General features: G+C 41.4%; 1 protein-coding gene and 1 pseudogene across 1 annotated transcript in view; both read left to right on the forward strand.

The window, feature by feature from the left end:
* Positions 1–2,009: 2,009 nt before the first annotated feature.
* TJP3 (tight junction protein 3) overlaps positions 2,010–23,619 on the forward strand; it is a 54,691-nt gene continuing 33,081 nt past the window's right edge. The window contains exon 1 of the mRNA XM_072601763.1: positions 2,010–2,154. The gene's annotated coding sequence lies outside the window, so the exon portion shown is untranslated. The remainder of the gene's footprint in view (positions 2,155–23,619) is intronic.
* LOC140499859 (MOB-like protein phocein pseudogene) lies at positions 9,565–19,107 on the forward strand (annotated as a pseudogene).

The raw sequence follows: 23,619 nt of genomic DNA on the forward strand, positions 1-23,619 counted from the left end.
TCTTTTTTGCTTGTTTCTTCTTTCTTGGGGTTTCTCCCATTGGTTCCAATTCTTCTTTACAACATGACGAATGTGAAAATAGGTTTAATATGAATATACGTATATGCAGAGCCTGTATCAGATTGCACACTGTCTTGGGATGGGGTGAGGGGAGAGATGGAGAAAAAATTTAGAACTCAAAATCTTATGGAAGTGAATGTTGAAAACTAAAAACAAATCAATTTAATTAAAAAAGAAAAGACTCCTACCAGAAGTAATTAGGGAAGTGATCAGACTAGTGAAGGGGACCCCGAGCTGATCCGCTTGAACCAGATTATGGCACAAAAGAGCAGCCAAAGAGAAGAAAGAGGTCTCAGATTGCAGCAGTTAAATGAACTATATTTTGGGTTCACCTTTGACCCCTGTAAAGGCAACACCTTAAAAGGATGAGGATGTCGAATGATTTTTAGGAAGATCACTCTCTGAGGTGGTGCTGAAAGGTTAGTGACTATTGTTCATTGCAGAGCAAAAAATTAACTGCTCTTTACCCTCAGGGCTGTATGTTTTATCTCATTTTGGAAGTGTGTGTATTGTCCTGGAATACAATAGGTTTAACTCCAAAAGGGCTAAAGGGCTTGGCTTATAAAGAGATTTTCAGAGACATGATAGCTCTCTTTCTGTGTTCTGGAATGCTCTCTCTCTCTTCCTCTCCTCTCCCTCTCCTTCTATTTCTCTCTCTTTACAGAATTGTTTAGATTCAAATCATCTAAATTAATAAAAAAAAATTCCTGAAAGACTGGTGCCTAAAACACAAAATACAGAATTTTCTTTCACATTCTGCTATTTTGAACTAATTGTGTCTTCTGGAGAACTAGAAAAAAATTAAACATTTGTATGTATGTATGGGCTTGTATGTATGAAGGGTATGTATCCCAAAGTACCCTGAGATAGCCAGCCTCTTAGCTGTCTTCTAAAGATTCAGTAGTCTCCCCCATTCTCAACACCCCTTCTCTCCCCAAAGCAATGTCAATTGTCTCTCCTTCCCCCCTCCCCCAGCCCCTTCGACACTGGCCCAGTGATTGTGAGTGGGTGAGCAGGATATGAGAAAGAAACAGCCCTCAGTCAAGGAATCTTCACCTTTACTGTACTGTACTTATCTCTAAACTGAGGGCATTAGACTAGACCAGAGGTAAGGAACTGGCATACTCCAGGTCATATGGAGCCCTCCATGTTCTCAGGTTCGGTCCTTTGACTTAGAGGGCCACATGTGGCCTCGAGGATGCAGGTTTCCCATGGCTGGTAGTCTATCCAGCTCTGAGTCTCACCAGCAATTCTATGACCCAATGAAGTGACAATCCTTAGGAAGAAGCAATGCTAAATTCTCCTTTTCAAATGAAACAGACTTTGGAATGTCAAAGCTGGAAGGGATCTTTGAGACCATAGAGTTATGACCTCTCATTATGAAGATGGGGAAACAAGAATCCCAAAGACTAATCCAAGGTCACTCAGGAGACCCAAATGCCTGACTACCAACCTAGGGCTTTTTCCATAGTACCATTCTGCCTTTGATAGGTTCCTGTAGATGACATGGAAATTGTATGCAAATACAGAAGTGGCCCATTTAATAACAAAGTTATGCAGGAAGACCAACTTTCTTCCCACACCTCCTAAATAAATAGATGAATGGATAGACAGACAGACAGAAGCCAAAGGAAGAATAAATGAGTTTCTTGCTCAGACCTAGTTCTCCAGTTTGGAAAAAAGGAGTTGAGAGAAGTGGGTAGGAAATATGCCAAAGGAAGGAGGTGGATAGACAGCTGGGTTTCAGGGTTCCATCCCCATGGACAGAAATAGAAATTTGCAACTCACCTACCCAGCCAGCTTCTTTCCTTTGCCGACAGGGAGAAACCTCAACTGGGCTGAACTCTGGGAAGTCAGGGGTTAAAATCAGGTGCTTCAAAGTGAAAGCAGTTGTGTAAAAGGAGCCCCTCCCTCCCTAGCTAAATCACACGCCCCCACTGCCACTCCTCTGGAGCGGATTTTGCCTAGACCTGACCCATCTTGGGGAAGGAGACGCAACAGGGAATCGCAGCAGCTGGTAGCCTGCTGGTTTCTCACTCTGCCCCCCGCTCATGCCCAGTCCCCCTCCTACCCAGACGTCATCTCTCCAAACAGGTAAGAACTTTTTCCCAGCACTTCCACCCCCTCAAATGCATACTGAGGCGCTCGCTTACCACTCCTTCCCCATAGACACACACCTATCCTTGCCCCCCAAGTCCCACCCCAAGTTAGTGGGAGATGATCCCTGCCTAAAACCGAAGTTCTGCATCCCGCCCTCCTCACAGGAGAGCACACACTAACTCAGTAGAACCTAGTCCTCCCCGGTCCTCCAACCCCCTCTCCCAAAGAAGAAACGGAGACTCCTGCCCGGCATCTGACATGGTTTCCTAAGGGATCAGCTTGCCAGCCTTTCCCAGGGCTGGCAGCTGGCCACGACCTCAGGACTGGGAAACCAAATCTTCACCCCCTCCATGCTGCTGGTTGCTAGTTGACACCTTGGAAGGGTTCCAGGTGGGCACTGGGGAATGACTACTGGACCTAGCAAAGGATGAAGGGAGGCTGACCCTTTCTCCTACAAGGAGTCTCCTGGCATCTTCCCAGCAACTCTGACTCCAAACTGAGTTACTTGGCTCCAAAGGAAGACGGAAGGAAGGACTGAGGTAACACAGGGAGTGAAGGACAGCAGGATTTCTCCCCTCCAATCCCACCCTGAAAAGTGTCCTAGATAGGAATATGATAGTTGAAGAGATGGGAGCAGGTGTGGGAGTGAAGATTGGTCGGATGTAACTGCTGGGATGACCTTTTCTGTCTCGATTTCTGTATAGAAAACATCCTTATTTGGCTGGAAGATAAGATGAGAGATAGATACTCCACCCTTTGCCCAAAGGGAGCTAGGACTGATGGGGAACCCTATGTCTCAACCCCTCAGAAGGGAAGACACTAGGTCCTCTGGTGGGGAGCCCCAAAGTAGTGCTGAAAAGGAGCCAGGACTTCAGGACTGATACCCAATCTGGCCCCTGCCGCAACTGTCAGGAGAATGGTTAAGACAAAGTAAGCTCTTGGGGTAGCTCCCTTGGGGAGAAGCAGGTGATTTCAATCACAAGCTGGCTTTGTGAGGAGCAACCTGACCACAATCATGGCCAAAGCTATGGAGACCTGGACTGGCACTCAGAGGAGGCAGGGCCAAGGAGACTCAGGAAGGCACCCCCTTTCTGTTCCAAGGTGACTGGAATCCAGGGGCCAGTATTGGGGATGCAAGTCTAGGGATAGGAACCCAGTCAAGACCTAGCTCTGCCCAGGACCAGCAATGGGAAAATGGAGACTCAGGCATTCTTCTGGGCAGAGATTCACCCAAGATAGCCTCTACCCCCATGTCAACTCTAAGGTCCCACATCCCACCATACCTTTGATCTGCCCAGAAGGCAAGAAAGAAACTAAGCATTTATTAAGCACCACAATCTCATCTGATCCTCTCCAAAATCCTGAGACAAAGATACTATTATTATCCTCATCTTATAATTGAGGAAATTCAGGCAGAAATTAAGTGACTTGCTCAGAGTCAACCATCTAGTCAGTGTCTGAGGTCACACTTGAACTGGAGTCTTCCTGACTGTAGGCCCAGCACTCTATCCATTGTGCCATCAAGCTGCCAGAAACCATCTATCCTAGGATCCCTGTGACAGGTCTAGAGACCTAGCTCAGTTACCAAGCTTGACCCCCTCTGAAGGAATGATGTCTCCCTGGCCTCTTGTTCTGAGACGAGGCCTTATTCTCCCTTTTCCAGCCCTGGGGCTGGAGCTCCAGTTTGGGGGACACTTTCCTTGTTCTTCCATTTCCTCTTCCAGTCCTCAGAATATAAAATACCTGTGGGTCTGAACACCATTCTTCAGGGTCTCTTTCTCTGGAAGGCACAAGTCTGAACCCCCTTCCCAGTGGATTTTCCCCCCTTGTCCCAGTGTTAGAGAATCTTCTCCTCCCCTCCTTGGGCTCAATACCAACACATCTTCATAGGACTTCTTAATTTCTAAAGCACATTCCCATCCATCCTTTTATTTCTTACTAAAATAGAGCTGGGAGATAACCAGAGTGAGGAATAACACCCCCATTTTACAGAGGAAAGAAACTGAAACCCAGAGAATAAATCATAGGATCATAGGATTCCAAAGCCAAAAGGAACCTTAGAGATCATCTAATCCAACCCTTTCATTTTATAGATGTGGAAACTTGAGTCTCAGAAAGGTAAAACAACTTGCCTATGGTGAGGGCCAGAACCCAAGCCTCTTCACTCCAAGGCCAGAACTATCAGTTAGATTAGATGGCTCCTGAGGTCTTTTCCAGCCCTCCAATTTGGGCATTCTATCAGATCACAGAGAAACACAGAATCCCAGAGGTGAAAGGGGCTGATTGTAGAGTTTACCTAATCCAACCTGAGTCAGAATGTACTCATTCACTCACTTGGGCTCAGCTCCAACCATGGAAGACAAGGAAAAAGAAAGAGAGAGAGAGAAAGAGAGAGAGAGAGAGTCCTCAGTGAGGGGACTTGAAAGTGATCTTGGTGTATGGGAAGAGGTTTAATGGAGAAGAGAGCTTTGTTTTGGTAGACATTAAAAATGGCTCTAGCTATGTATTTTATCAAACAGCAAGATCGACAATACTCAAAATACAGAACTATTAGTGACCACATGGAGGAAGAGGTTTGTGAGCTTGGATCTGTGGGTTTGGGCGGGGGTCGGGGGACATTCCCCACCTTCTGGTCCCATTTCTGTGGCTTATAAAATCCCTGCCAACTCAGACCCATCAGACCAGTGTAGGGGGCCTGCAGAGGGGCCTGCCTTCAGTACTTCCTGGTAGCAGGGGTGTGGGGGAAAGTCCATCTGGAGAGCTTTGGTTCAAACCGTGTGTTTGGTTAGGGAGGAGTCAGACTTTGGAATGGTATTGGGCTGGCCTAGCAACCCCTATGCTATGGGATAGGACCTTTTTCTTGATTCGAGGGAGGAGGGCCATTGCAGCCTGGTGACCCTAGTGTCATGACTTCTGAGAAACCAATCCTAAATCAAATCAAAGGCAAGTTTGGGCCATAATCTTCCTATGAAGACTACTCTAGCTCCTGCTTGAGTAAGACTCCTTCTAAACTATAATGCTCAGTTAATTGGATTTAAAAGTGAAGAAACCTCTGAGAGTTAGTCCAATATCCCTCCCTGGGACCAATGTGGGGGATGGGAGGGGAATGAAATTTATTAAGCACTTACTATATGCTAAGTACTTTTTCAATATTATCTCATTTCATCCTCATAACTCTGAGAGATGTTATACATTATTCTGCATTTTACAGTTGAGGAAACTGAAGCTAACAGAGGTTAAGTGACTTGTCCAAGGTCACACAGCCAGTAAATATTTGAGGCTAAATTTGAACTCAGTTCCTGGCCTAGCACTCCATCTGCTGCACCACTTAGCTATCAATACTTCATAAAGAGGAGGACATATTTCAGCTCAGCAAAAGAGGCAGTGCCTCAGGGGGGTTGGAAAACTGGCTTCACAGATAAAACCTGGGTTCAAGTCCCATTTTGTGACCCAAACTGACTGTTTGTCCCTAGGCAAGTCACTTAAACTCTCAACACCACCACCACTACCACCACCCCTCAAGCAACTCTAAGACTTTAAGTTGCAGACAAAGTGCTGACCTGCACTGATCGGAGTTCTCACCTAGGAGTTCTCTACACCAATAGAATCACAGTCCAGTCTTTCTCCAGATAGACAGATAGGTGGAAATAGGGCATTTATTTAGTGTCCACTATTTGCCAGGAACGGTGATAAGTGCGTGCATGTATGTGAAAATACTGGAAGGATTTCTGTTTTCCTTGCTATGGACACCCCTTCTGCAGGTAGAGATAGCAGCCCCTCCATATCTTAGCAGTTAAGTTTCATGATGCAGTTTGAAAGCACCACTTTGATGGTAAAACACAAAACTCAGAGACTGATCCTCAGATCACAGGCACAAAGCCTATCCTCAGGCCAATATTCCAAGCCAGGGGTGGCCTCAAGGCCAAAGTTTCCCAACCCCTGCTCCAATCCTTTTCAGCTTCCAATTAGAAATGTCCTGTAAGGAAGGAGTTAACTCAACAAGTAGTGAATTCCATGCCCAGCAGAAGTGTTCAAGTAGAGATCTAAGAAGATCCTTTGGGAAGATGGGGTCTATTTGACTTTTGATGGCCCTTCCAGCTTTGGGGTCTTCTTATTCTGGCCTCTGTAGAAGGTGGATGGGCTGGAGAATTTGGAGGGCCAAGATTAATTATTGAGGCATTTTTCCTAACTCATGAGGATTGTAGACAATGGGGTTTAATGAGAGGTGTTGTGATGTTGTGAAAAGGAGACTGAATTTGGAGTCAGAAGACCTGCTACTTACTAACTTGATGTCCCTAAGTCAGTCATTTTCCTTCACCAGGCCTCAGTTTCTCCATCTGTAAAGTGAAGATGTTAGACTGGTTGATCTCTTAAAGTCCTTCCTAGCTCTGAATCCAATGATCCTATGACCAGCTCCAGGCTTCTGGAGGACTCTAGAGGTCTGTGGGCTCTAAAAGCCCAACCCCTCAGATTCAGTCTTGCGTCCTGGATTCCTGTCAAACTCGTTTGGCTGTGAGATAAGAGCTGGAGAACACACCCTTAGAAGGCAGTCCTGGCCAGGCTGTCCTTGGGCCAGCTCGTCAGCTAGGAGTGAATCAACCTTTTTCTTAACTTCCTCCTCTGGCCCTTGCCCTCCCATTGCCCTCAGCACCAATAACCCCTGGGGGTAGGAAGCTTTTTAGATTCTAGACCCTAGTCTCCCTAATATATGACTTCCCCCCAAAAGAACCTGCTCCTACAGGCAGGCCGGTCCTGCCCTCTACTGGCCACATCGCAAAAGCAGGAAGCTTTTGGTAACCCTAACTCCATCTTCATCTAACCAGAAAGTTAGAGAAGATGAGGGATGAAACCCCAACTCTCCAACTAAGGAGTTGTTTGGACGAGTTGTATCCCATCTCTGGGCCTCCACTGGGGCCTCTAGGGATTAGAGGGATCCTTCTAGAATACCATCACACCGTGATTAAGAATGACACACATTATCATTGTATCACATTATAATTAAGAATGACATGTAATATTATTGCTTATATTGTTCCTGTTTCTAGACCCCATAAAAGTTTGTTTATAGTGAACTTTCCCTACAACAGTTAGTCAGCAAACATTTATGACTCACCCCCTGTGAGCTGGCACTATGCTAAGCACTGGTCACTACACAGAAGGGTAAAAGGCCCAACTCTGCCCTCAAGGAGCTCCCAGTCCTGTGTGAGAAGACGTGTAAGTCTTTTCTTTGGACCAGAACTTGTGATTTCATTGGTAGAGGGGAAATTCCCAATGAGAAAACTTCCTCTGCCAGTGTAGAACTCCACCTGCTTATGAGGTAGCTGATTGTCTGAGAGTTGCCTAAGAGGCTAAGATGTTGTTAAATGACAATGCCCAGAGTGACAAAACACTAGGCTGCTTCCCCTAGTATACAAGTATGATTTGTCCCTATTTTACAGATGAGGAAACTGAGGCTCAAAGAGGTACAGTAAACTGAACAGCTTAGTGGTGGAAGTATTATGAAGCAATAATAATGGAGCCAAAAAAGCACTGGTCTCGGAACAGGGTTCAACTCCTGGTTGTCATGGACTGAGTATATGGCTGTTGTCAAATCTTTTGCCCTCTATGGGCCTCCATTTTTACATCTATAAAATGGGGAGAATTTCTTCTTTTCTGGGTTTTAGTTTTCACTTCCATGAATTAGAGAGAATTTCCTTGTTCCTTGTTATTGTTGGGAAAACCCAGGAAATTGTTAAAGCAATATGGATTCTTTTCATTTTTTTTTTAAGTGCCTCCTATACAGCAGCTAAATCTCAGAGAAGGGAATGGAGCAGTCAGGGAGGGCTTCCTGGGGCCAATGTGGAGACACAGGGTGAGTGAAATTTCATGGGATCACAGATTTTTAGAGACCATCTAGTCCTGCAATTCCCTAAAAACTGAGACCTTTTAAGGAAAAAGTAATTAAGCCAAACTCCTAATTAGTAATAGCAGAGTTAGTAAGAATACAAGATCGTGGTTTTTTTTCCCTTTCCACTTTTTCCACTAAGTGCCCCAAGCATAGATTGGTTCCCACATTAGTGACCCCTAGGGGTATTGTTGAGAGATAGGGAGGGTCAGGGGCCCTAACGTATTTCGGGAAGTGTTTCATTCCAATTGAATTCCTCCCTTCAGTCTATGCCTTCCAGCCAACTGCCCTCTTTTCCTTCTTCAGCTCTGCCTCTGCCCCTGCCCCTAAAGTAGCAGTCAGCTTTTTGCCTCAGGGCAGTAGAGAGCTATCAGGAATTAGATTGAGAAGAAAGGTATTGAACTCAACAAGGAAAAAAGGAAAGATATTTTTCTTCCATTACTGTCTCATCCTTCAGAAATCAAAAATCTGTAACATCCTAAGATGATAGCTCTAGAGTTAGAAGGGAACCTAAAAGGCCATCTAGTCCAGGGCCATCATTTTACTATACATATGAGGAAACTAAGGTCCGTTGACACAGAGCTGTCCCAAGTGACACTGTCAGTAAGGGTCAGTCAGTGCTGTGTGTCCTGAGGGTTTTCTGCCTTGATCAGACCATATCTGCAATATCATGTTTATTCCACTACAAGGAAGAAATTCATAGGATCGCATATTTAAAGCTGAGAGGGATCTTAGAAACTATTAAATCCAACAACCTCATTTAACCAGTGGAAAAATTGACTCAGAGAGGTTGTGACTTGCCCAAAGTCACAGTATCAAAAGCAAGGTTAGAGCCAGGTCTATCTGACTCCAGATCCAACATAGTGGCCCACTCACTGCCTCCTCACCATTCAAGATGTCCAAAAGTGGAATTGGCCACCTAGAAAAGACAACTCAAACAGGTGTGCACTCAAAAAGCTTACGTTGTCTGGCAAAACTCATGTAGGTGATTAAAAAAAAATAAATTCAAAATATATACAAAGTAATTTCAGGGAAGGGCAGCTAGGTGGCCTCAGTGGATAGGATACAGGACCTGAAGTCAGAAAGTCTCATCTTTGTAAGTTTAAATCCTGCCTCAGACACTTACTGTCTGGCCCTGGACAATTCACCCTGTTTGCCTCAGTTTCCTCATCTATAAGATGACCTAGAGAAGGAAATGGCAAACCACAATAGTACCTATGTCAAGAAAATTCCAAATGGGATCATGAAGAGACAGACGTGACTGAAACAACTGAACCACACAAATTTCTGGGAAAATAGACCCAGATCTAATATAAAGGAGAGTTTGTTAACAATAGAACAGGGATTTCGGGGGACACAAACGAATGGCAGAGTGGATCCATTGAGCAGGCGATAGAAGCAATATGAGTTCTGGATGCTGATTGGATTACCAATCCCTAAGCAACAGGTGGGGTTGAACTAGATAACCCTTGAGGTCCCTCCCACTTTTGTTTTACCAAAGAAAAGAAGAGACTATAGCCATGGTGGAGGGGACTGCAGTGCTGAGGAGAAATAGGCCCAGGACCAAGGCGCAGGATTTCTAATTGGCCTGATGAATCCTTTGATGAAATGGACAGCACATTGGCTGTTGAACAGTGTATTCAGCAGAACATAAGTGCAGACTGTTCCAGTATTGACAAAATTCTTGAACCACCTAATGGCTGAGAAGGTGTATGGAAATATGAACATTTAAGGCAATTCTGCCTAGAGCTAAACGGACTTGCTGTCAAACTTCAGAGTGAATGTCATCCAGATACATATATTCAGATGACGGCAACTGAACAATGGATTTTTCTTTGTGCAGCTCATAAAATTCCAAGAGTGTCTGCTATAGACTACGCTAGGCACACAGTTGATGGTGCTGCATGTCTTCTGAATAGCAATAAATATTTCCCTGAAAGAGTTAGCATAAAGGATCATCTGTAGTCAAACTAGGATCAGTATGCTGTAGAGTTTACAGAATATTTTCACATGTTTATTTTCATTGTTGGCAAATATTTGATGAATATGAAAATTTAACATTTTTGTGTCACTGACTTACTAAATTTGTGATGAAATATAATTTGATGTCTAAGGATAACCTGATTGTACCAATTTTGGAAGAGGAAGTGCAAAATTCAGTGTCTGGGAATCATACATAAAAATATACTGAACATATAACTAACATTAATTATGTACTGTATATATAATTTTAGACACTTCAATCATGTATCCATATTATGACTTCTTTGTTTGGTATAGTTTTGTATGCTCTATGTTGCCTTTCAAAATGGGAAAGACTTTAAGTTATTCATGAGCTGTAAATTCACCAGCGTGGCATTCATGGTTTTTAAATAAGATTAGTATTATCTGTTTATAATGCCTGTTAATAAAAAGAATTTACAATTCTGTAAAAAAGAAACAAAACAAAAAGAAAGAAAAGAAGAGCCAGGGAAGAGAGAGGAAAGGGTTAGTCCAGGAAACAGCTGGCCCCAAGACTTTGCCTCAAATATTAACTCAGCTCATCATTCTGGCTTCACCCAAGTCCTTTTATGCTGTGAAGACTGGAAAATCCCTCCCCTCCTCCCACTACCAATCAGCTGGAGGAACCAGGGCTCAGACTAAACAGCTAAATAATAAGGAATGTTCCAAGCCTTGTGGTCAGTCAGCTAGTATTAAGGGCCTACTGTGCGCCAGGCACTGTGCTAAGGGGTAGGCATACAAAGAAAGGCAAAAATAAACAAAATGAAAACAAAAACAAAAAACACCCAGTCTCTGCTGTCAGCGAGATCACTGTGTAATGGGGGTGACATTATGGGGGCAAACAACTGTGTAGAAACATATATGCAGGATACATTGGGGGAATCTCAGCAGGAAGGCACTAAGATTAAAGAGGACTGAGAATGCCTTCTTGCAGAAGATGGGATGTGAAGAAAGCCAAGGAAGCCCACAGGAGGCAGAACATTCCAGGCATGGGAGACAACCAGTAAAAAGGCTGAGTGGGGAGATGTAGCATCCCATGTGAGGAAAGAGGAGAACAATATTACTGAATTGCACAGAAAATAGAGGGGAATAATGCTTAAGAGGACTGGAAAGGTGGGAAAGAGCCAGGGTACAAAGGGCTTTCCAAGCCAAATAGGGAATTTTATATTTGATCCTGGAGGAAATAGGAAGTCACCAGAGTTTATTGAATGGAAGAGATGGGGTTGATATGGTCAGACTTGGGTTTTAGGAAGACCAGTTTGACAGATGAGTGGAGGATGGATTGGACTAAGGAAGGACTTGAGGTAGGGGGACCAACCAGCATATTCAGTGAGTAATGAGAACAACCAGTCGATACAGGATTAAGAGAAAGAGAGGTGTTACAGGGGGCCAAAAGTGCCTTCTCCGAGTTGGAAAGGACCTTAGGGACATGTAGTCTAACTGCCACCCCCCCCAAGCACAAATCCTCTCTATGGAATTTTGAATAAGTGGTCATCAGGTTTTCACATGAAGCTCTTCAATGAACTCTCAAGGCAACCCATTCCACTTTGGGATAAGCTCTCATTGTTTGGGCAGCTAGGTGGTCTAGTGGATAGAGCACCAGCACAAGAGTCAGGAGGACCTGAGTTCAAATTTCGCCTCAGACACTTGACACTCACTAGCTGTGTGATCTGTGTGGGCAAGTCACTTAACCCCAGTTGCCTCATTCTGGGTCATCTCCAGGCATCCTGATGAATATCTGGTCACTGGATTCAGATGGCTCTGAAGGAGAAGTGAGACTGGTGACCTACACAGCCCTCCCTCCCTCAAAACAAAGTCAAGTGCAAATCAGGTCATTATTTCTCTGATGGCATGGTCTTCTTCTGCAGCGAAGGACTAACACACAGCTCTCGTTGTTAGGAAGTTTTTCTTTATTGTCAACCTAAAATCAGCCCTACTTGGGTGCTAGTTCTGCCTTCTGAGACCTAGCAAAGAGAGTAAAATCCCTCTTCTAGAAGACAGGAAGATATGGTATAAAGAAAGTCTACTCAACATGAAACCTATTTTCACTCTTGGCTATGTCAGTATCTGCATTAACCTCTCTGTCAACTTCTCCATCTGTAAATTAGGAGTGATAATACTTGAACTATTAACTTCCCTAGGTGGTTGATAGGAAAGTCCTACAGAAACATTCACAATGATTTTTTTTTTTTAGTAAGAGCTGAATGGAAATTTTTGTTGTTGTTTTATTGATTCCTAATAATTTCTCTCCCAACCCCAAAATAATTTTCTCTTGTAACAAAGAGATAACAATTAACTCCAACCCTATCTATTGGGACTCCATTCTCCAATATTACCTTCCCTTCCAATTCCAGATAAATAAAAAGGGTCAAACCAAATCAACAACTAAGTTCTATATGTTTGCTAATAGCTTACATTTCTTTTGAAAATCATTTCCTCATATCCTTTGCCCGCTTATCTTTTGGGAAATGGCTTATCTATTTGAGACAATTCCTTATAAATCTTATAAATTAAATTTTTATCACCTATGTTTGATGCAAAGAATTTTCCTGTAGCTACTCTTATACTCCAGTTGTATTTGTTTCATTTATGCAAAAAGCTTTTTAATGTTATACTATAAGACTCACAGCAACCCTGGGAGGTTGGTGCTAATATTATGCCCATTTTACAGACGAGGAAACTGAGGCAAGCAGGAGATGAGTGATTTGCCCAGGGTCACACAACTAGTAAGTGTCCAAGGCCAGGTTTGAACTTAGGTCTTCTGGATTCTTGGCTTAGCACTCTGTCTGATGCCGTTTTAGGTGCACAGACCCCAAAATACTGAGGTTCAGAGTGGAGTTGTATGGAAAGAATTCATGTACTCAGTCTTCCCATAAAGTGGCAAAAAAAAAAAAGTTTATTATAACACTAATAAAGGTAGTCAGAGCTCCTTTAAGGAACTCGAAACCTAACAGTAGTGGTGGTAAAGCTTACATAGAAAAGATACAGTGAATTGTGTGGTAAGTATGCTAATTAGATGGTGGTATACAGTTTCTATATCTTGGGCGCAGGTGTTATTCACTACTGGCATGGAGCCAGGGAGAGCTTATAAGGGGTCTGTGTGTGTATACATCTACCTCTGTAACAAGATAGCCTTGGGAATATATTGTATATGTATGTTGTATACAGTAACTGTGGAAATGAGTACATAACAGTTCTGCTGGTACAAGATAGTCCTGTTCATAAAACAGAAATTCTACAGAAGTCAGCTTCTTCCTGTAGCAGGGAGAGATAGTTTGCTTACTGGGTCCACTCATGAGTTATTGCCAGAGATAGGGTCTATGGGCTGGAGAGAAATATGGTCCTAGGGCTGGGGTCTGAGCACAAACACCTCATCATATCCATTGTAGCATCTAATTGCCCTCAAAACTGAGTGTCAATTTTTTTCCCATGCTTTCATCTATCCATTTTTTGGCTAAGAATTGTCCCCATAGCCATATACCTGAAAGGCAACTTCTTTCATCTTCCTCTTATTTTGAAATGATGTGACCTTTTACACTTAGATCAGGTGTCTGTTCAGAAGTTATTGTAGCATATTGTGTAAAGACGCTGCCTAAACCAGTTTTCTGCCAAACTGATTTCCAGGTTCCCCATTCAGTCTTGTCAAATAGTATTGGTCTTTTTTGTTCATTTCCCTCTAGATTTTCCTTCATCCAGTCTCCTCCCTTGATTCAATTCAGTAAGCATCTATTAAATGCATTTTCTGTGCCAGACACTGTGCCAGACTCTGAAAATAAAAAGAATTTTTAAAAGAGACATTCATTGTTTTCAAGGGAAACAACTGGGTGAGGGAGATCAGGAAAGACCATATATGAAAGGTAGACTTGAAGTGAGTCTCAATTGGGAGCCTGGAATTCCAAGAGGTGTGGAAGGGAGAGCATTCCAGGTATGGGGAGTATCCTGTACAAAGACAGAGATGGAATGTTGCGTACAGAGAACAGCAAATAGGTCAGTTTAATTGGACTGTAGAGTGTGTGAGGGATAGTAAAAATGAAATTAATCTGGAATTATATGTTGGAGCTGGATTTTAAATGAAAGTAAATTCCAGAGGAATATTTTTATCCTGGAGACAATTTGTGGTTGTTCAGTCATTTTCAGTTGTGACTCTATTTGGGGTTTTCTTGGCAGAGATACTGGAGTGGTTTGCCATTTCATTCTCTGATTCATTTGAGGCAAATAGCATTAAGTCCAGGGTCACACACATAGTAAGTAGCTGAGACCAGATTTGAACTCAGGAAGATGAGTGCTGATTTCAAGCCAGTGTTCTTTCCACTGTGCTACTCAGCTGCCCTATGACAATTAACTCTTTTGTCTCATGTAGTTTTCATTTATGATTTCTTGAAATATATAGCTCTGAAGATTACAGGCTTTGTTAAAGGTCATTGTGATTCAAATAGAGCTACCTGACTAAGCCTTTAAACCCAAATCACTTTGGCTCTCACTGATTGGCCAATAATAGATTCCAGCCCAAGTCTCACTTGCTCATTGTTTAGGTACTGTAGCTCTGGGTAAATATAAATAACAATTATTTCTATTATGACTGTGAGGGTCTTCCCCTCCCACATGGATGCTTTCATGAAAGTAAACTAGGCCATCTTTTGCCTCAATTCTTACCTGGCCTTTAATTAAAGACTTTAGCTTCAAAAGGCCAGGGTCTGTCACTGCATCAGGTGTCTGTCCTAACGTGTGTCTTAGTCACTGGACTCAGATGATTGTGGAAGAGAAACTTTGCACTACCCTGCCTCACTTAAATCCAATTCACTTGCAAGTCAAGACTTCACCCTCATTGGTCTTCTTCAAGAAGGCAAGGAATCTATTGGAATAGTCCAAGAAAAGACATAATCCAAGTCTAGATGAGGTTGGTGACTACGTGAGGAGAGGTGAATAGAATGAGTAGAGAAGATGAATGTGATTGATCTTCTTTTCTACATTTTTAATCAATGTCAAATCATTTTGCTGTCTGCCACTTTATACTAATATTTTAAGACATTAAACATGACTTCCCAAAATCTTCTCTCCTCCAGCCACGTAACCTAGTTTAATCCGTAGGGTTTCAAGGCTCCTCACCAATCTGGGAAGGGATCCAGGAAGAGGTAGAGCTTGAGCTTGTCCTTGAAGGAACAGATCACCCAACCTAGACCTAACTCTGAGGGGACTTTTCACTGTAGTAACAGAAACAGGATGTTGGTGGTCAATTCAGATGACTCAATCTTAACATTGCAGAAACAGGGATTCTCTCCATGGGTGAGTCAGTCTAGATGGCTGCTGAAATCCCTTATAACTCAGATTCTGTGATTTGAATTCCGCTAGGGAGAGGGCTAGAGGGTTGGAGTCAAGGAAACTGAGCCAGGGACATGACCCTGGGACAGAGCTCCAAAGTCAGCTCTGGTGAATTTCCTAGGAAATAATATTGTTGGAAATAACCCAGTCCACCAACATTATTTCATTTTCTTTCTCAAAGCAGCCTTTCTGAGGGAGGTAATGCAGCTATTATTATCTCCATTCTTTGGGGGAAATGGAGCCTTAGAGTGCTGAGGTGATTTGCTCAGAGCCATGATTCAAATAGGGTCCTCTCACTCCAAATCCAGTCCTGGTGCCACTGTACTGCCCTGCAGTCACAAGGCATGAATGCCATAGCTAACTCCATGGAGATCACAGTAACAGGATTTGCCAAAGCAGAATTCTTTATACTTTCCCATTCATTCTCTTCTTTGATCTTCCAAATGCTCCCTGGGAAAAGAGGGAAGCAAACATCATTTCTGTCCTTTTCCAAAAGAGAAAACCTAATGATACTGTGAGGAAAGGTCTGAACGAACAACTAGGAGACCCTGGTTCTGTTCATTCATTCCACAGGCATTTATTAAGCACAGTCACGGAGTTAGACCTTGGGAATACAAAGACAAAAATGAAGTGGTCCCTGTCCTCAAGGAATTTATTTTCTATTGGAGTGAAAAATAAATGCACAGTTTTTGTAGAGACAAAATATTTGCAAAGTAATTGTGGAGGCAGAGCCACTGGAGACTGGGGGGAATCAGAGTAAGCTTCATGTAGGAGGTGGCCCTTGAGCTGAGCCTTGAAGGAAGCTAGGGATTCTGGGTGGATTTGAACAGTGCAGGGCTTTGCTCCCACCCCCAGCCTTTGAGTCGAGGAACATCTGTGCAAAGCCACACAGGGGAGAGGGGACATCATGGCAAACAGCAAGCTGGGTAGATTGTCTGGAACATCCAAAAGAGGAAAGTGTGCAATAAGCCTAGAATGGAGAGCTGGTGCCAGATGGTGAAGGGGCTTTAAATGTCAAATAAAGTTTGTATTTTTGCCTAGACAATAAAGAGCTGCTGGAGCAGGAAAGAAATGCAGTCAGCCTTGAGAAATTTGGCAGCTGCAGGGAGGGGCTTGAGGCTATGAGGCCAGTGCAAAGGCTATTGCTATTATCCAGAGGAAAGATTATAAAGTGAGATTCTAAGATGTTGTTGAAGTTGAACTGCAAAGATGTGGCTGTGGACTGGAAATGAAGGGTGTTGACCTGAAAACTTGGTTAAAGAAAAGGCAACAGGCTTTATGATTTAATTAATTAATTAATCAATTCCCTATTAAAGAAAACTGTAACATAATGCATTATGGAGCCAGAAAAATGTTCTGGCTACCGATACAAGGAACTGGGCAGCCTTAAATCTGTTTTAGGACAAAGAAGTGTTCTGTGTCCTTCAGATTTATGATCTCCATAAGTGATTACCTAGACTATTAGAAAGGAATTTCTTAATTGCATAGGTTGTAAATACAATAAGATAAAATTTGACAAAGTTTCAAATAGAAATTACGACCTAAGATGTCTGTATTTTCTTTACCATTAACATGCCATAACATAGTATATGTCTACAAATATTAAGATATGGAAAATGTCCCATTATTCAAGATAGTGTCTTAGGTTAAAGGTCTCTTAAGGAATGTTAAGTCAGCCCTGGCTGTCTTTTGTTGACATAGGAAGAGGCATTCTCTGAGTTTGCTTCAGAGAGAACAAAGAGATTATTCCAAAATTTTATATTAAACATTATCAAGGGTAAAGGGGAGAAAGAGGGGAGAGTCAAGATGATTCTGAGGTTGCAAATCTGAACCAAAGAAGGGTGGAAATGGGAGGGAGAGCCCTTCACAGGATTAAGGAAATTAGGAGAAGAGTTGGAAAATGGGAGGAGGAGGAAAGATAGTGAGTTTGGGATAGTTTGAACCAACCTGGAAGTTCCACTTCTGACACATGCTAGTTGTGTGATCCTGAGCAAGTCACTTATGATCTAGGAAATTCTCTAAGACTATTTGCAGAAAAAGTAATGACCTGAATTCTTAGGGGACTTCCTCATTCCACCATTTCTCTATACCAGTGAGATCACAAGACCAGTCCCTTTCCCTATGGGACATTCACTTGGGAATGCCCATTAGACATTTGGAGATGCAAAACCTTGGGTTGGAGCCATGGTTGAAGGACAGAAGCTGCCAGGGGAGAGAGACATAGATGATACTAATGAGAGGGAGAATGAGACAGCATAGCCAGACGAATAAGAGTAAAACCAAGAGAGAATATTTTTCTTGGTGATCTCATCAGTTCTATGTGATTATCAGTTTTATTCCAATTATCATCTTTAATCCAATGTGTATGTAAGGTACTGGCTGCCTCTCTGAGCTACCATTTTGACCTGTTAATGTGTGTGTGTGTGTGTGTGTGTGTGTGTGTGTGTGTGTGTGTGTGTGTGTGTGTGTGTGTGTGTGTGAGAGAGAGAGAGAGAGAGAGAGAGAGAGAGAGAGAGAGAGAGAGAGATGAACTTCAGCACAGAAAAATTGGGAAGAGTTTTGAGTCAATATACCTTCCAACCACCTGCAGTACATCTATATCCAGCCACATCCTCTTTTCTGAGCTCCAGTTCATCACCAACATCATTACTGGACTTTTCAACTGGTCATCCCATAGGCAGCTCAAATTCAACAAGTCCAAAAATAAATCATTAGGCTTCCCCCAAACCTACCCATCTTCTCAACTCCCTATTACTATTGTGAAGGTACCACCACCCTTCTAGTAAATCATGTTCACAGTCTTAGGGTCATTTCTGATTCCAGGCTTCTCATTCCCAATGAGGCATTTGAATCCTGATTTCACATCTCTTTTCTCTATTTCCTTATCTCCACTTATATGGCCCCCATCTTTGTTCAGATACTCCTCACTTCTCTCCTGGACCCCTTACATTAAATATCCTCCTAATGGATTTCTCAGCCTCTAGATTCTCTGCTCTCCCCAATTCCTCCTCTAACTGACAAAGTTATTGTTCCTAAGGCACTGGTCTGACCATGTCACTTCCTGCTCAATACACATTTATGTCTTCTCTTGGAAAATATAATTTGGCTTCTAAAATTCTTTCCCACCTGGCTCCTACATTTCTAGGTTTATTATACATTTCTTCCCTTCAGAAACTAAAGATTCCAGTCAAACTGAGATCTTTGTAGTTTTTCATACCAGACATTTATTTCATTTACCTGAGAGACAGGGGAAAGAACATTGTTTTTAGAATCAGAGGACCTGAAGCCAAACCCTAGCTCTGCTATTTATTTACCTATGTGACCTTGGACAAGTTATTTAACTTTTTATGCCTCAGTTTCCCCATCTGTATGACCAGATTACCTCTAAGGTCCTGCTCAGTTTTAAATATTTGATACTATGATCCATTTCCATTTTTATCCATATCCCTCCCAAGAGAAGTTTATCATTTCTCTTTTTTTGTATTTTTTAAAATTTTTATTAATATATTTTAAACTTAAATACAAAATCAGAAGAGGAAAAAAAACATTGCCATGTATACAACAAATCATAAGACAGGATCCAATATAAAGCAATCAATTTCCATTTCAAGAAAACCTATATAATAAATACTTTATATTGTTTTCAAAGCTATCCATTCTTTCTTTGCATTCCTTGTAGGTTTTTTTTGTCCTTTCTGTGTATTTTATTTTTCCCCCTTCCTCCCCTGCCCCAAGGGCTACAATTAAGCACAGATATAATTTTATATTTATATAAAAATATATATTTATATTTTATATATTTATATATAAATATGTGTGTATACAAACATACATACACATGCACATATATATAATATGTACACATACACATTTATATATATACATAGATATCCACAAACATACACATGTGTACTCAAACACTTATGTGAGACCATATTATGCTTATTTCCATTTGCATCTGTTTCTCTGAAGGTAGATAGAATCTTCCTTTATAAGTCCAAGTCTTTCCATATTTTTCTAAATCCATCAGCTTATCATTTCCTACCCTACAACCATATTCCAGTCCAATCACATTCTATCTGAGAGATTGTCTATGAAAGTTGGGGGATTTTTTTAAACCAATTTTCTGCTTAGTTACATAGGCTTTAGTTATACAAAAAAATTTTCATTTGAAATAATCAAAATTATCCATTTTACATTTTAACACTGCTCTCACCTTATAATATGGTTTAAGATCTGATACTACTGAATCTAGTCCCTTCATATCTTTTTCCCCTGATTTCCTTGAAGTTCTTGACCCTCTACTCTTCCAAATAAATTCTGTTATTATTTCTTCTGACTCAATAAGATCATTTTTTAAGAATTTTATCAGGATGGGATTACATGATTAGTTAGGTGAAATAATAAATTCTACTCCTGACCTTTATTTTATGTTTGTATCTCTTCATTTTTTATAGCATTTCCTGAAAGCAACATATTGTTGAATTGAAATTTTTAATCTGCTATCAGTTTCTATTTTATGGGTAAATTCATCCCATTCACATTCTAAACTGCAATTACTTGTAAATTTTCTTCCTTCCTATTTTCCTCTATCCTTCTTTCCCTATTCCTATCCCTCCTCACCTCTGCTTTATTTTCATCCATTACCTTGCCATCCTTTTCCTTAACCTACCCTGTCTCTAAGAATCCCTCCCTTTTCCTTTCCCTCCACCCTATCCCCTTACCCTCTTATTTTTTCCCCGAATTTAGAAGTTTTGCACCCTTTTAAATATAGTGTTCCCTCTTTATTCCATTCCCATTAATCCACATACCCTTTTATGCCCCCCTTATCTTATTCCCTATCCCTTTCTTATCCTCTCCCCTATCTCTATCCCCTTACTCTCATTTCTTCCTGAATTTAGAAGATGTTTATACCTTTCTAGATATATTTAGATATATATATAAATATATTTCTTTATTATTCCCAATGAGAATAGAGTTCCCAAACTACCAGCCCTCCTCCTCAGTCTAATTCCTCTCCATCAGTTCTTCCTCATTTGTATGAGATAATTACTCTTTTTACCTTTTCCTATACTATTTTACTTTTTAGAATCACATCACACTCAGCTCTACCTGACCCTTTCTTTTGAACTACACAATTACTAATGACAATCTTAGATACTGTTGTCTCTTTAGCTGAGATCTGACAGTAGGTTTCTCTGTAAAAATCCCTTCTATCTCCCTATCCCTTTAGCCTTTTATTTCTTTCTGAATTTAGAAGACTTTTATACCCTTCTAGATATGTATGTATTGTTCACTTTTTAACCCATTCCCCATGAGAGTAGGGTTCCAGAACTACCAACTCTCATCCCCCATCTGATTCTTCAGTGTCTGTTCTTCCTCTTGTACCTCATTATATAGTATAATTACTCTTTTTACCTTTTCCTGGATGGCATTACTTTTTAGAATCTCACCATAATCAGCTCTATCCCAGTCTCTCATTTGAACTACCCAATTACTAATTACAATCTTAAACTTACCGTTTACATTTCCTTGTATAAAAAAAAAGTCTGTCCTTATTGAGTCCCTTGTAATTAGTCTTTGATATTTACCTCATATTTCTCTTGGATCTTGTATGTCAAATTTTCTATTTAGTTCAGGTCTTTTTGTAATAAAATCCTGAAAGGCTGGAAATTTATTGAATATCCTTTTTTTCATTCAGGATTATGCTTAACTTTGCTGGGTATGATTATTTTCAGCCACAAGCCATTCTTTTGCTCTTCCATATAGAGTGTTCCAAAAGCTGTGGTTTTTCAGTGTAGCCACTGCCAGGTCTTGTGTAATTCTAATTGTGGCTTTGCCATATTTGAATTGTGTTTTTTTTGTTGTTGTTGTTGCTTGTAATATTTTCTCCTTCACCTGGGGGTTTTGGAATTTAGCTATGATATTCCTGTAGATTTCCCTCCTAAGATCTCTTTCAGGTGGTCATCAGTGGGTTTTTTCTATGTCTACTTTTCCCTCTTGTTCTAATACTTCAAGACAATTTTCTTTAATTATTTCTTGTATTATTGTGTCAAGATACTTTTTTTGATTGTAGCTTTCACATAGTCCAATTATTCTTATGCTTTCTTTTCTCGATTTGTTCTCCAGATCAGTTGTTTTTCTTATGTCTCACATTCTCTTCTTTTTAAAAATTCTTTATATTTTGTTTTATTATTGCTTGGTCACTTAACTTCACTGGCTTCCCCTTGCCCAATTAAATTTTCAAGGAGTCATTTTCTTCCTTAAGATTCTTGATCTCCTTTTCTAGCTGGTTGACTTTCTTTTCATAATCTTGTTTTTCTTAGATTATTCTTACTTTTAAAAAAAATTTTCTTTAATCTCTGATTTTGAAGTCTTTTTTGAGTTCTTCTATGAATTCTTTTTGGGCAGTTGATCGACCATTTGATGTTACTCTTTGGGATAAGAGAGGCTTTTTTTTTTCTTTCAGTATCTTCTTCTGAAGATGAACCCTGGTCTTCTCTAGTCCCATAGAAAATGTATATGGTTGGGTTCTTTCTCCTTTGCCTGCTTTTTTTTTTTTTTAATTTCAGCAACTTGTCATTGTAATCACCTCTAACCCTGGGGTGTGAGGGATGTTGCCTCTGGCCTCAGGTGCTTCTTAGTGTTATTTTTTGAGCTTTGTTCTGGGTCCAACTTCTGAGCACTCCCTTCTCCTACCAAGCTACATTGAGGGCCCCCTCACTGGTAGCACAACTGTGCTGGAAATGCTCTTGCTCCCTGAGAACCCTCCAGTGGCTATAACCTTCTCTGACCTGGAACTGAGACCAAGAACTCAGCTGGCAGCATCCTGTAAAGTATCTTCTAGTTCCTAGGGCAGCAGAGGGGGGAGGGGAAAACATGATTAAGATAAGCATGTGGGGCAGAAGTCTGATGAGGTAAATGATAATTACTGAGCATCTAACAGCATACACAGTATTTTATATGGGCTCTATCTGTAGCAAACACATCTCTGTAATGAATTGACAAATATTTATTGAGCACCTACTATATGCCAGGCCCTGGAGACACAAAGACAAAAGTAAAAGAGTCTCTGCCCATGAAGAGTTTGCATTCTAAGACAGAGACAGCATGCACATATAGAAATATATACAGAACAAATGCCAAATAAAAATAAAATAATCAAATGTAAGGGTGTTATTGGGGAAGGAGGGTATCACTGGCAGCTGGGGGAATCAGCAAAGGCTTTTGGTAGAAAAGCTTGCTGTACACTAGACTCCAAGAGTGTTTGCACACAGCCAAGAGCATCCCCCCCTCCACACACACACACACACACACACACACACACACACACACACACACACATATACATACACATACCCACAGCCTTTGCACTCAATCCCAGGTCACAGTCCAAGGTTCCAATTGATAGCTTGAGGGAATGGTAGGGTCTTCTGAAGGTTTTTACTTATAGCTAAATCTTGGATGAGACCCATAGATAGGGAGAAATTGCAGATTTGATAGAGAGGGATGAATGAGAGAACAATCTGCTGAAGAGGATGAGATCACAAATACCTGGAGAAGAGGCAGTCAGTCTCAACCACCTAGATATCAAAGTAAAGTAGAGAAGAACAGAGTGGGGGATAATGTCCAAGGATTTTAAAATGAAGAAAAAGGGAAAATGAGAGTTCAAGGACAATGGCCTTGAGTTTCTCAGTAAAGAATGAGGTGAAGTCCTTAGCTTCCTTAGACTTAAGGAAAGGAGAGTGGTATCCTCCAACTGAATGAAGTTACATGGGAATAGGAACCCAGAAAAGTAAGTGGTGGGAGACATACTGCGTTGGGTTTCTCAGTGATCCAATGTCAAATCCAATGACCTTTTGTTAATCCTCATTCTCCTTGACCTCTCTGAAGCCTCTGACACCACTGAGTCACCTTCTTTTCCTTGATACTCTCTTTCTCTAGGTTTTCAGGGCATCACTCTTTCCTGATTCTGCTACCCCTCAGACCATTTCTCAGTCTCTGTCCCTGGATCCTCATGCAGGTGGCACCCACTAACCCTAGGTGGCCCACTGGGTTCTATCCTGGATCCTCTTCTCATTTCCCTTTCTACTGCTTCACTTGGCAATCGCATGAGGTCCCATAGACTTAATTGCTCTCTCTGTGATGATGATTCTCAAATCTACGCATATTGCCTTACCCTCTCTGTTGACCCCCAATCTCACATCTCCAACTGCTTTTCAGACATCTTGAACTGAATGTCCAGGAGACATCTT

This window comes from Notamacropus eugenii, chromosome 4 (assembly GCF_028372415.1).
Source record: "Notamacropus eugenii isolate mMacEug1 chromosome 4, mMacEug1.pri_v2, whole genome shotgun sequence".
Taxonomy (NCBI): domain Eukaryota; kingdom Metazoa; phylum Chordata; class Mammalia; order Diprotodontia; family Macropodidae; genus Notamacropus; species Notamacropus eugenii.